The sequence below is a fragment of the Martes martes genome (assembly GCF_963455335.1).
Source record: "Martes martes genome assembly, chromosome: 11".
Classification (NCBI taxonomy): Eukaryota; Metazoa; Chordata; class Mammalia; order Carnivora; family Mustelidae; genus Martes; species Martes martes.
The window spans coordinates 5,662,966-5,674,527 of NC_137899.1; positions in this window are offsets into that span (position 1 = coordinate 5,662,966).

Genomic DNA, 11,562 nt, shown 5'->3' on the forward strand with positions numbered 1-11,562 from the left:
GTGTTGGCCCTATGGAAAACTGTGCCAACCCACCTCGCCAGTGACAGCATCTTTGTCATGGGAGGATAATTTGATGAATAGAATCAATGAGAAGTGTCTCAGACCACTCGGGCTACTATAACAAGAGACCACAGACTGGGCGGTGTAAATAACGGAACTCTACTTCTTACAGTTCTGGAGGCTTGGCCGTCCAAAATCAGGATGCCGGCCAACCAGATCCTGGTGCGAGCACTCTTCCCGGTTTACAGAAAGCAGTCTTGCTGTGTCCTTACAAGGAGGTGGGGGAGGAAGGGAGGGGAAGGAGAAAGGAGAGCGAGGGAGGGAGAAGTCTTTCTGTCTCATTGGGACATGAACCTTCCCGGGGGGTCCCTACCTCATGATCTCATGTAAACTAAAGACCTCCCTCCTAGTATCATCATCTCAGGGGTTAAAGCGTTAACCTGTGTATTCGGAGGGCACCCAAACATGCGGTCTGTAATAGTAAGAAATGATAAAGAAGCGGTTTTCAATCAATATCAGAGTAAACTCTCAAAGGAGGAATTTACCTAGTCCTTGAATTCATCTACCAGATAGTAAGTGAACACAGGATGCAAAGTACGGTGTTCAGCCCTGTGGGATAGTGCGGGACAAGCTCACCTTCTAAGAGTGACACAGACGAGAAACAACCACATTTACACCTTCTGTGTGTTTGCTGTGGCGACAAACGTGTGAAGGAAGAGGTCAGAGAGGTTGGGACAGGTTTCCCTGGCCAAGCTGAGCTCGGAAGAATCCAGGGAAGAAGAAGGTCTCAGGCGGCCCGCGTCTGCCCACAAGCCAGGCGGGTTCAGATCTTATTCTAAGAACGGAAAAACAAAACAAAACAAGTTATTTTTTAAAAATGGACTGAGTTGGGGGCGCCTGGGGGGCTCCGTGGGTTAATCTTCTGCCCTCGGCTCAAATCATGATCTCCGGGTCCTGGGATCGAGCCCCGCATCGGGCTTTCTGCTCAGCAGGGAGCCTGCTTCCCCCCACCCCCCGCCTGCCTCTCTGCCTACTTGTGATCTCCGTCTGTCAAATAAATAAATAAAATATTTTTTAAAAAATGGACTGAGTTGCCCTTTCTGATGGTGAGTAGCCCATTCTTGGGAATTCTGAGATTGGCTGAAATATTGTCTATAGGAATTTATAGACGGCCTGTAGAGTACATTCCAACATTCATTCCTTGATCCAAATAAGTGACCTATTATGTTTTTCTGCATCTTTCCCCTACATGTCACCCCTTCATGAGAAAGAAATAGCTTCCACCCCACAGGTCCTGAGACCACATACCCAGAGTGATAGAAATAGTCCTGGTTCTGCTGAGATGTGAGCAGTAGCAACTTCTGACAATCCAGGGTCTTCGCGGGGTAGCTGACATTTGGCCTGGACCCTGGGAGCAGCAGGGCGGGCTGCAAAGGAATGTGGACGTGTGAGGAGAGGAGCATCATGGGTGATGGTGTGTGGGTCCCAGAGAGCACAGGCGCCCAGGGGTCAGGTGTGGCTCTACCCTAGAGGAGCTGGGACGACTTTACTCTTTGTGCCTGAGTGAACTTGATGATTTATGTCATGTCTTTGCCCCTCAAGAGGGGCCGTTCTGGTAGGAGCATTAAGTGCTCTGTATGAAGTAAGGCATTCAGTGTGGTGCCTGCTGGTGCTTAAGGCATGAATGACAAGCTCTGGGGCTTCGAGAAACCTCCTCAGGACGGCGTCACGAGGGCGCCAAGGCAAGGATGCACAAAAAGAGCCTCACATCTGGTGGAACGATAATCTTGTGGATTATGGACACAGTTCTTTTTAGACAGATGTCTCTAGAGGTTGTGCTCAAGACCAATTTCAGAGGATTCCACGGCGGGCGAGGGGCTGTTTGGGGGCCTTCTCCACGGTCGGGATGAAGGCTGGGAAAGGAGCGGCTGGGGAATGGCAGTGGATCAGAGAAGCAGAGCAGGTTTCGAGAGCTGCGTCTGAGCCGGGATCAGCAGGGCTCTTGTTTCACATATTATATTTCTATTTTTGGATCCTAGTATGATGCCAGATTCTTTGCAAAAAGCACCATTCTGTTGACAAATCCTCAGCTTCTGTATTACCTGAATCTCTGAGCACGTGTATGCCCTTCTCAGGTAACAGAATGATCTCATTCTGGGGCCAGCCAGGAAGACCTGCCAATCTCATCTAACGCAGCATAATAGACCTGCTTTTCCCGCAGTATTTCTCTTGCCTACAAATGCCCACATACACTAACACGGCCACGTTATGGTACCTATGGGCATTCCTACAAAGGGAAAATAGACCCGCTCGTTGACTGAACGATAAATACTAGGGAAAAGTGACGGAGCCTTTGCTTAAAACTTTGTCAAAGCGCTTGTGCAATGAGGTGGCCAAGGCCAAGGCTCTCGCTCCAGTCACAGGCTCAAAGCTGGGCTGTCCACGTGCCCTTGGAAGGGACCAATCTGCGTGTGCTCAGACAGCACTCGGCAGGACTGACCTGGGCAACGGCCGATCACAGACAGAAGCCCAAGGCAACCAGACTATAGAGACATGCAGATTTAACTGGAAGCAGAAGAAGAGGAGGTAAGGGATGTGGTATGGTGAAAGGAGCAATCCTAGGTAGAGCACAAACACAATCAGAGACAGATAACAATGTCGGATGGTGGACCCTACCTCCTGGGTTCACACAACCCCATGTTAACGCCCTTGCTATGTCATTGGTCAAATTTTGCTTTCTGTCACAGCTTTATGGAGATATAATTTATGCACCCAAAACCCTCACCCTCCCGAAGTATAAAAATCAGTGGTTTGGGTATATTCACAGTGTTGTGTACCCATCACTGCCCGCAGGAAACCAGCACCTTGTGATTTTCTAGCCCTGAGAATCCCAAATCTACCCTAGTTCTCTGAAGATTTTCCTCTTTGGGACATTTGTTATAATGGAATTCTACAATATGTGATCTTCTGTGTCTGGCTGTAGTTAGAATAAAGGTTTTATAGATTTACCCACATGGTGGCATCAATTAGTACTTCATTCTTGATGACTAAGTAATAATGCATTGTATGAATATAACATATTGTGTTTACCCACTCATAAGTTGATAGACATTTAGGTTGTTTATTCTTTTTGGTGAGTAACGCTGGTTTGAATATTCATGCACAAATTTTTTCAGGGATGTTTTTAATTCTCTGATGTACTCCAACGAGTGGAATTCTGGGTCTCATGGTAACTCCATGTTTAACACTTGGAGAAGCTGCCCAGCTGTCTTCCAAAGTGATGCATCATAGTTCAACCCACCAACAATGAAGAGGAGGTCTACTTTCTCTATATCCTCACCAAAACTTGTTACCATCTGTTACTTTATTTTAGCCATCTCAGTGCATGCGATGTGATATCTCATTGTATCCCAATTTTGATGTGCATTTTCCTAATCACTAATGATGTCAAGTTTTTAATTTTTTTAAATTTTTTAAAAGATTTTATTTATCTATTTGATAAAGGGAGACACAGTGAGAGAGGGAACACAAGCAGGGGGAGAGGGAGAGGGAGAAGCAGGCTCCCCGCCGAGCAGGGAGCCCAATGTGGGGGATTAGATGCCAGGATCCTGGGATCATGACCTGAGCCGAAGGAAGATGCTTAAGATATACGTATTCGAATCATTTGTCCATTTAGAAATAAAGTGGTTTGTATTTTTATTGTTGAGTTTTAAGTTCTTTAGAATATTCTGGAGGGTAGACCCTTATCAGATAAATGCTTTTCAAAACTTTCTCCCATTCTGTGGGTTTTCTTTAGACTTTCTTAAAAGTGTCCTTTGAAGTACACGATTTTTAAAATTTTGATGAAGTACATTCTTCTACCTTTTAAAATTGCTCATGTTTTTGATGCTATCTCTACAAAAACCAATGTCATAAATATTTACTTGTATGTTTTCTTCTAGGAATTTTATGGTTTCAGTTTTTACATTTAGGTCTTTGATTCAACTGAGGTTTTTTTAAAAAGTTTAATTTTATTTATTTATTTATTTTTTAGTGTTCCAAAATTCATTGCTTATACACCACACCCAGCGCTCCATGCAATACATGCCACCACCAGGCTCACCTATTCCCCCCTTCCCCTCCCCTCCAAAACCCTCAGTTTGTTTCTCAGAGTCCACAGTCTCTCATGGTTGGTCTCCCCCTCCAATTTCCCCCAATTTCACTTCTCCTCTCCATCTCCCAATGTCCTCTGTGTTATTCCTTATGCTCCACAAGTAAGTGAAAGTGACTGGAAGAGATTATGCTGAGTGAAATAAGTCAAGGAGAGTTAGTTTTTGTGTGCAGAGTGAGATCAGGGTCTAACTCAAAATTTTTTTTTTAACATGTGTAATCCAGTTTTCACATCATTTGTTGAAAAACCCATTCTTTCCCCATCTTTGTTGAAAAAATCAATTGACCATAAATGTAAGGGCTTTATCTGGCTTCTCTATTCTATTCTTTCGATCTGTATGTCTATCCTGATGCTAGTATCACACTATGTTGATGACTGTATCTTGATAATAGGTTTTGAAGTTAGAAAGTGAGAGTTTTCCAAGAATGTTGTTCTTTTTCAAGATTGTTTTGGCTATTCTGGGTTCCTTGTATTTCTATATGAATATGAGCATTAGATCCACAAAGAAGCAAGCAAGGATTTTGTTAGGGATTGTACTGAATTCATAGGTTACTTTGGTTAGTACTGCAATTTCAACAATATTAATTAAGCCTTCCAGTCTGTGAGTATGGGATTGTTCCCATTTACTTAGATCTCGTTTAATTTTTTTCAACAATATTTTATAATTTTCAGTATATAGTTTTGTACTTAAAATATTTACTTCTAATCGTATTCTTTCTCATGCTGGTTAGAATTGTTTTCTTAATTCCCTTTGTAGATTATTAATCTATAGTGTATAGAAATAAAATTGATTTTTGTATATTGATCTTATATCTGACAATCATGCTGAACATATTTATTAGTTCTTTTAATTTTGTGTACATGTGCATGTGTATTCTTTAAGATTTCTTATGTTTAAGGTCATGGCATCTGTAAATAAAGTTTTACTTCTTTTTTTCTAGGCTGGGCACCTTTTATTTCTTTTTCTTGTCTAATTGTTCTGGCTAGTAAAACCTTGAATAGAAGTGCTGAAATCTTAGGGGATAACATTCAGTTTTTCATCAATAACTGTAATATTTGTAAGTTTTTAACAGATGACCTTTATCAGGTTGAGGGAATTCCTTCATATCCTTAGTTTGTTGAGTTTTTATCATGAAAGAATGTTGGGATTTATAACGGCATTTTTTTTCTGTGAATGTTGACATAGCTATGTGTTTTTGCTGATTTTTATTAATTATTAATTATTAATTATTATGTTGGCTGATTCATGGATGTTAAGCTAATCTTGTATTTTTGGGATAAAACCCACTTAGTCATGTTGCAGAATCCTTTTAGTATACTGCTGGATGGGGTTTGATAGTATTTTGTTGAGGATTTTTGTATTTATATTCATAAAAGATATTGGTCTGCACTTTTCCTGCAATATCTTTTCCTGGTTGAGGTATCAGTGATACTGGCCTCATAGGCTGAGTTGGGAATTGTTTCTGCCTTTTCCGTTTTTTGGAAGAATTTGTAAGAGATTGATGCTAAGTCTTTAAAAATTTAGTAGAATTTAGCAGTAAAGTGATGTTATTCTAGACTTCTCTTTGTGAGTAGTTTCTGTGGTTTCTAATTTAATCGCCTTGCTTATTACAGATCCCTTCAAATTTTGCTTTTCCTTTTGAGTCTGTTTCAGTAGTTTGTGTCTTTTAAGGAATTGCCTATTTCATCTAGATTTCCAGTTTACTGGCATACGATTTTTCATAGTGTTCTCTCACAGTCTTTTTCATTTGTGTATGGTCAGTAGTGGTCTCTCCTCTTTCATTTGTGCCCTTAGCAGTATCAGTCTCCTTTCTTTTGCTCAGTCTTATGAAAAGTTGGTCAGTTTTGTTGATCCTTTCAAAGAACAAATTTTTGGTATCAAAATTTTTCTCTATTGGCTTTCTCTTCTCTATTTCATTTATTTTCATTCTAACCTTTATTATGTTTTCCTTCTTCTTGTTTTGAATTTAACCAGTTTTTTCTTTTTCAGTCTTCCTAAGATGGATGGTTAGATTACCAATTTGAGGCCTTTCTTCTTTTTTAATGGGGGGTGTTTACACCCATAAATTTCCCTTGAAGCACGGGTTCAGTTGCTGCCCATAAATTTTGGTATGTTGTGGTTCTGTTTTCACTCATTTCAAAGTATTTTCTAATTTTCCTTGTGATTTCTTCTTTGACTCATTGATTTTCACATTTTAAAATTTATCACATTATCTTATGTTACTGATTCATAATTTCATTATAACTGTGGTCAGAAAATGCACATTTTATGATCCCAATCATTTGAAACTTACTTAAGCTTGCTTTACATCCCAACTTAGTGTCTATCCTGGATACATCCTAGGTGTGCTTGAGTGAGAGGAAGGTATGCCCTGATGCTGTGCAGTGGAGTATTCTGGGGATATCTGTTAGGGCTGGTTGGCTGCTAGTATTGTAAAATCTTCTATTGCCTTGTGGATCTTGGACTTAGTTGTTTTATATGCTACTGAAAGTGGTATACCGGGATCTCCAGTCACTGTTCAACTGTTTATTTCTTCCTTCTTTTCTGTTAGATTTTGCTTCATGTCATTGTGAGGATAAGTTGTTAGGTGCATATGTGTTTAAAATTATCGTACCCAGGGCACCTGGGTGGCTCAGTGGGTTAAGCTTCCGCCTTTGGCTCAGGTCATGATCTCAGGGTCCTGGGATCCAGCCCCGCATCAGGCTCCCTGCTCAGTGGGGAGGCTGCTTCTCCCTCTCTTTCTGCCTCCCTACTTGTGATCTCTCTCTCTCTCTCTGTCAAATAAATAAATAAAATCTTTAAAAAAATAAAAATAAAATGATCACACCCAACTGATTATACTTAACTGGTGGAGTGGTCTTGTTATCCTCTGCAGCCCATCGCAGGCAGTCAGAGGCCAACATAACTCAGGTCTGGCGAGATGTGCTTCTCTGCTCCATCTAGCTCATCAGCTGCTTTCAATTGCTCATCAGTAGATGTAACGACATCTTGTTACAGGAAAAGCAGATGTGGAAAAAGAAGAACTGAGTCTTGAAAAGAGCTTAGCCAGAGCTTAAACCCTTAGTAAGGGAAATTTAGGCATGAAAGTAGGCCAGAGCAAAATGTGTTCAGGCTGGTGCATTCCTATCAGTGTAGCCAGAAGGTAGAGTAGGAAGTGGGGCCGCTGTGAGGCTGAGAAAATGCCAGGACGAGATCTTGAAGGACAGAGGATGTCAACCAGTGATGTCAGATTTTATTCTGAAGGCTCTGGGGCTCCAGAGGAGAATTTTACATAGGGGTGTGGCTATAGATTCATAAGTCAGTAACTGTACCATTCTGGCAATGTGGAGACCTCAAGGCTGGAAAGGAGCAGAACAGTTAAAAGGCTGTGGGAAAAACAAGGGACGAGTGGTGAAAAACTAAACGAGGGCAGTATAAGTGAGGCAAAGAAGCAAGGTGCTCTGAGAGATGCAGAGAACTGTATTTTACAAGATTTTGCTGGTTGTGGGTGAAGAACAATGCTGCATATCCACCTTTCGTACACAAATTTCATAATTCAATAAGGCGGAGCCCAGGGAAACAAGGCCCCCACCTTTCAAGGGAAGGTGATGAGAATTCAGGGCTAGGGGGCATCCAAATAGAGATGCCCACTAAGCTGTTGCAGAAGTTTGGGAGCTCAGGATATAAATCTGGTGTGGGTATGTTTATTTAGGGTGTATTTTCTTTCCTTCTTTTTTTTTAAGATTTATTTATTTTTATTTGAGGGGGAGAGAGAGAGAGAGGGAGAGAAAACACCAGCTGGGGAGAGGCAAATGGAGAGCAAGCAGACTCTGTGCTGAGCCCAGTGTGGAGCTCACTCTCACAGTCCTGAGATCGTGACCTGAGCTGAAACCAAGAGTCAGATGCTTAACCGACTGAACCACCGAGGTTCCCCTAGGGTGTATTTTCATATAAAATTTATCTATATGAAGCCAGAGAAGAGATGGGATCATCTAGGGAGAGCATCCAAATTGAGATGAGTATCTGCAAGATAGCTTTGGGAGAAAAACAGCATTTGAAGCAGGGCAGAAGAAAGAACTGCAAGAAAGATCCCGGACAAGCACAATTCATAGAGCTTTCTCTGTCTTCCCCTCCGGCTGTGCAGCAGAGAACACACACAGCAGTGTTGTGTCAGCCATCAGTGTCTAGGGTGGGCTTACAAGAGCTTGTGACATCCCAGGGCAGTGACTATGGTGTTTGGAATCTTTTACTTTGAACAGATGGTCTGTGTTCTGTCTTCTAATCTTTTGGAGTATGTATCATGGCTGTTATTTAAATACATATTTAGTAAGATAATATTGTTTGGAATCAATGCAACATGCCCTCAGCTTTCTAAAATTGGGACCATTGGTTCCAGGACCATAGTCCTGGAATCAGTATCTTTTCCTCCTCAGGGCCCTTTGTGCTTGTCTCCCATTCTTACCCTTGTGAATAACAGCCTAGGGCCATCTTTTGTTCTGGAAAACTTCATCTGACTCTTACTATGTTTGTAATGGAATAATAAATACTCAAGGTCTAAATTAACATATGAAAATACTTAGAACAGTAACTACATCAGAACATTAGGTATTTTATCATTGTCTCCACTATTATTTAGTGGAGGCTCACTTGCAAAGCTAAGAGATTGGGTCGCATGTGGTTATGGGCTCATCATCACCTGCTAAAAGGCAGGTAGGTCAGGTTCCCCTGTAGAGTCCTCAATGAGCCCACAGACTCAATGCAGAAACAGCGCAAGGTCTGAGAAACCATTTGGTGAGGCCATACTGGACAGTTGCAAGGTTAAGACTTCCCAGAAAATGGCAAGGGTCATGACATCTAAGATTCTTTCTTGAGGGACAAAGTCACTTTAGGCACTTTGCTCACCTGGGGTCAGTCCTGGTGCTTTAAGTGGGCACTATCTTTCCCAGGCTATGGTACCACCTGCTAGAGTGTGTACCCTGCCCTCAGCAGACAGGTGATCACCTCTTTTGATGCTTTTGGTTTCATGTTCTGTCCAAGAACACTGGTGGTGTCTGCAGTGTGCTGATACGAAAGATTTGGTCGGTGGGCACGGTTAGACAGAAACCCGTGGTGGAACACAGCTTGGTCAGGAGCAGCCGTGTGTTTTAGGAAAGAATTCAACAGTCATGGGTGAGGGGTTGTTTCTCTGAATTTTATCTATCTTCTTCATCTCAAATCATGTGAAAAAGAAAACAAAGTAGTTTTTTAGTTGTTTTTTTTTTTTTAATTTATTTGTTTGACAGAGATCACAAGTAGGCAGAGAGGCAGGCAGAGAGAGGAAGAAGCAGGTTCCCTGCTGAGCAGAGAGCCCGATGCGGGGCTCAATCCCAGGACCCTGAGATCATGACCTGAGCCGAAGGCAGAGGCTTAACCTCTGAGCCAACCAGGCCCCCTTGGCTTGATAGATTTTATATACCCAAACTGTTGCTTCTTTGGGCAGAAGAACAATAGCATGAGTGGACTGGGTGATTGAATTGAAGCAGCTTTTTTATTTCATTTTTGTAGATTCTGCTTTGTTTTTCTTCTTTGTAGCCCTAGGGTGGCTCTTGTTTGCCTACAGATATTTCCCTGTGTGACTGTTCCCTGGGGTTCAGGCTGGTTGATGGGGAATCCTCGTCTCCTCAAGGCTACAATATGAGCATTTCCTAGGGCAGCCATGCCTCCCAGGGCTGCAGCCTTGGAGGCTTGAGTGTTCAGGGACCCCATCTCGTTCTGGCCACCAGTGATAGCCCACTGATGGGTGAAACTGTCTAAGAAGCCCTCCGTCCAACTCCACCTCATGCTCATCGAGGGAGAGAGAGAACTCAACATGAGTTGAAAGTTGGTTAGCATGCTGTATGACGGTTTCTGAAAAGAAATGACTGTCGCTGGAAACAGTTTTGGGGAAGCCAGGACACTACCCAAGCACGTATGACGTCATAAACTTAGGAATTTCTGAAAGTCTCGAGAGCTAACCTTTGCAAATGTCCAATAACCATGAGTCTCGGGTGAGTTCACAAACCGCAAACTGCCTAGTTTTCTTAGTCAGTTTGGTGAGTTTACTAATTTTCAGCAAACCTTCTCTTTCCATTGTCATAAATCCTATGTTAGGGAACTCCCTAAGGCTTGTTGTAAGGAGCTGTGGGGGCCGGGCTGGTCATGATCACCACTGCTGCCCAGCTCCTGCTGCCGGGTGGACACGTCCTCGCAGGTCCTCACCGGTGCTGTCCACACAGGTGTCCTTATGTCCAGTGTGCAGCATCCTGCCCAGAGTGCGGGGGCAGGTGCAGAGTTGCCAGAGGCCCATAGGAGGTGCAGATGGGATGTTCTTGGTCCAACCTAACCTGTTTTCTTGGCCTGACATTAACCTTCCCAATCCGCAAACGGGCTGCTCATCAGACTCTCTCTGGGATCCTGCTTGGCCTTTCCCAGGTGGAGTCCAGACCATTTCACCTTCCTGGTCTTCGTTGACCATGACCTTAGGATGTGATGGCCACATGCAGATGTGTCCCATCTCTCAGACAGATCCTTGTGTTCTGTGGTCTCACACTGGCTTCTCAACTCTCCGCTGGCCTTGTTCCCAAGACCAAGAAAATCCTCAAACTAAAACATTTCAGTCTTTGTCACTGCATCTCTCAACTTAGCCAAAATCCATTTGGAAAATAGTATTAATATCCATTGCCTTGGCTTTGCGAGAGTACATGACAGCACAACAAATGCACATTGCATAGTCGATAGGATGGTAAATGCAACAACTCGGTCACAATCTGGGAAAGGATGGAGTGAGAGAAAAGCATTACTTTCATGGAGTACAGAGTATGTACAAACCATACAGGTGTGTGGATGCTCTCACAAAGACAAGTAGAAAAATCATTCATTGTGCCAGAGTGGTGGATTTAGAGGTGAACGTGTAAATTTTTTTAAAGTTACCATGAAAAAAAGTTTGAGAATGAGTCGGTCGTGGCTAAAAGAACCATGTTTCCTGTCATTCTCGGTCGGTGTCGCGGGCCCAGTGTGGTGGCCCCAGTGTGGTGGCCCAGGCTGCGTGTGTGGACACGGGGGTCTGCGATGGTGAATGTTTCTTAAGACGGCTTTCCTCCAGAGCAAGGTGAAGACTGTTGGAAGCCCATGATGGGAAAGGCCTTGGGTGCCCCTACACCTTCCATTCAAGGTGAACCCAAGACATGAAGTTGAACCCAGAGAAGGACAGTCTAGTGAGGCTCTCCCCATTCCCACACCTTGTCCTGAGCGAGTCTCTGGAATATTCAATACGTAGCTCCTCAAGAAACGTGTTTCCGTGGCTTCCTGGGCCTGACTGAACTTCTCTCTGTTCCTGAGTGATCCTTGCTGCTTCTCTCTTCCTCAGGTGCCGACGAGGAAAGCTGTAGCTCTCCACATCTCCTACCGCCCACCT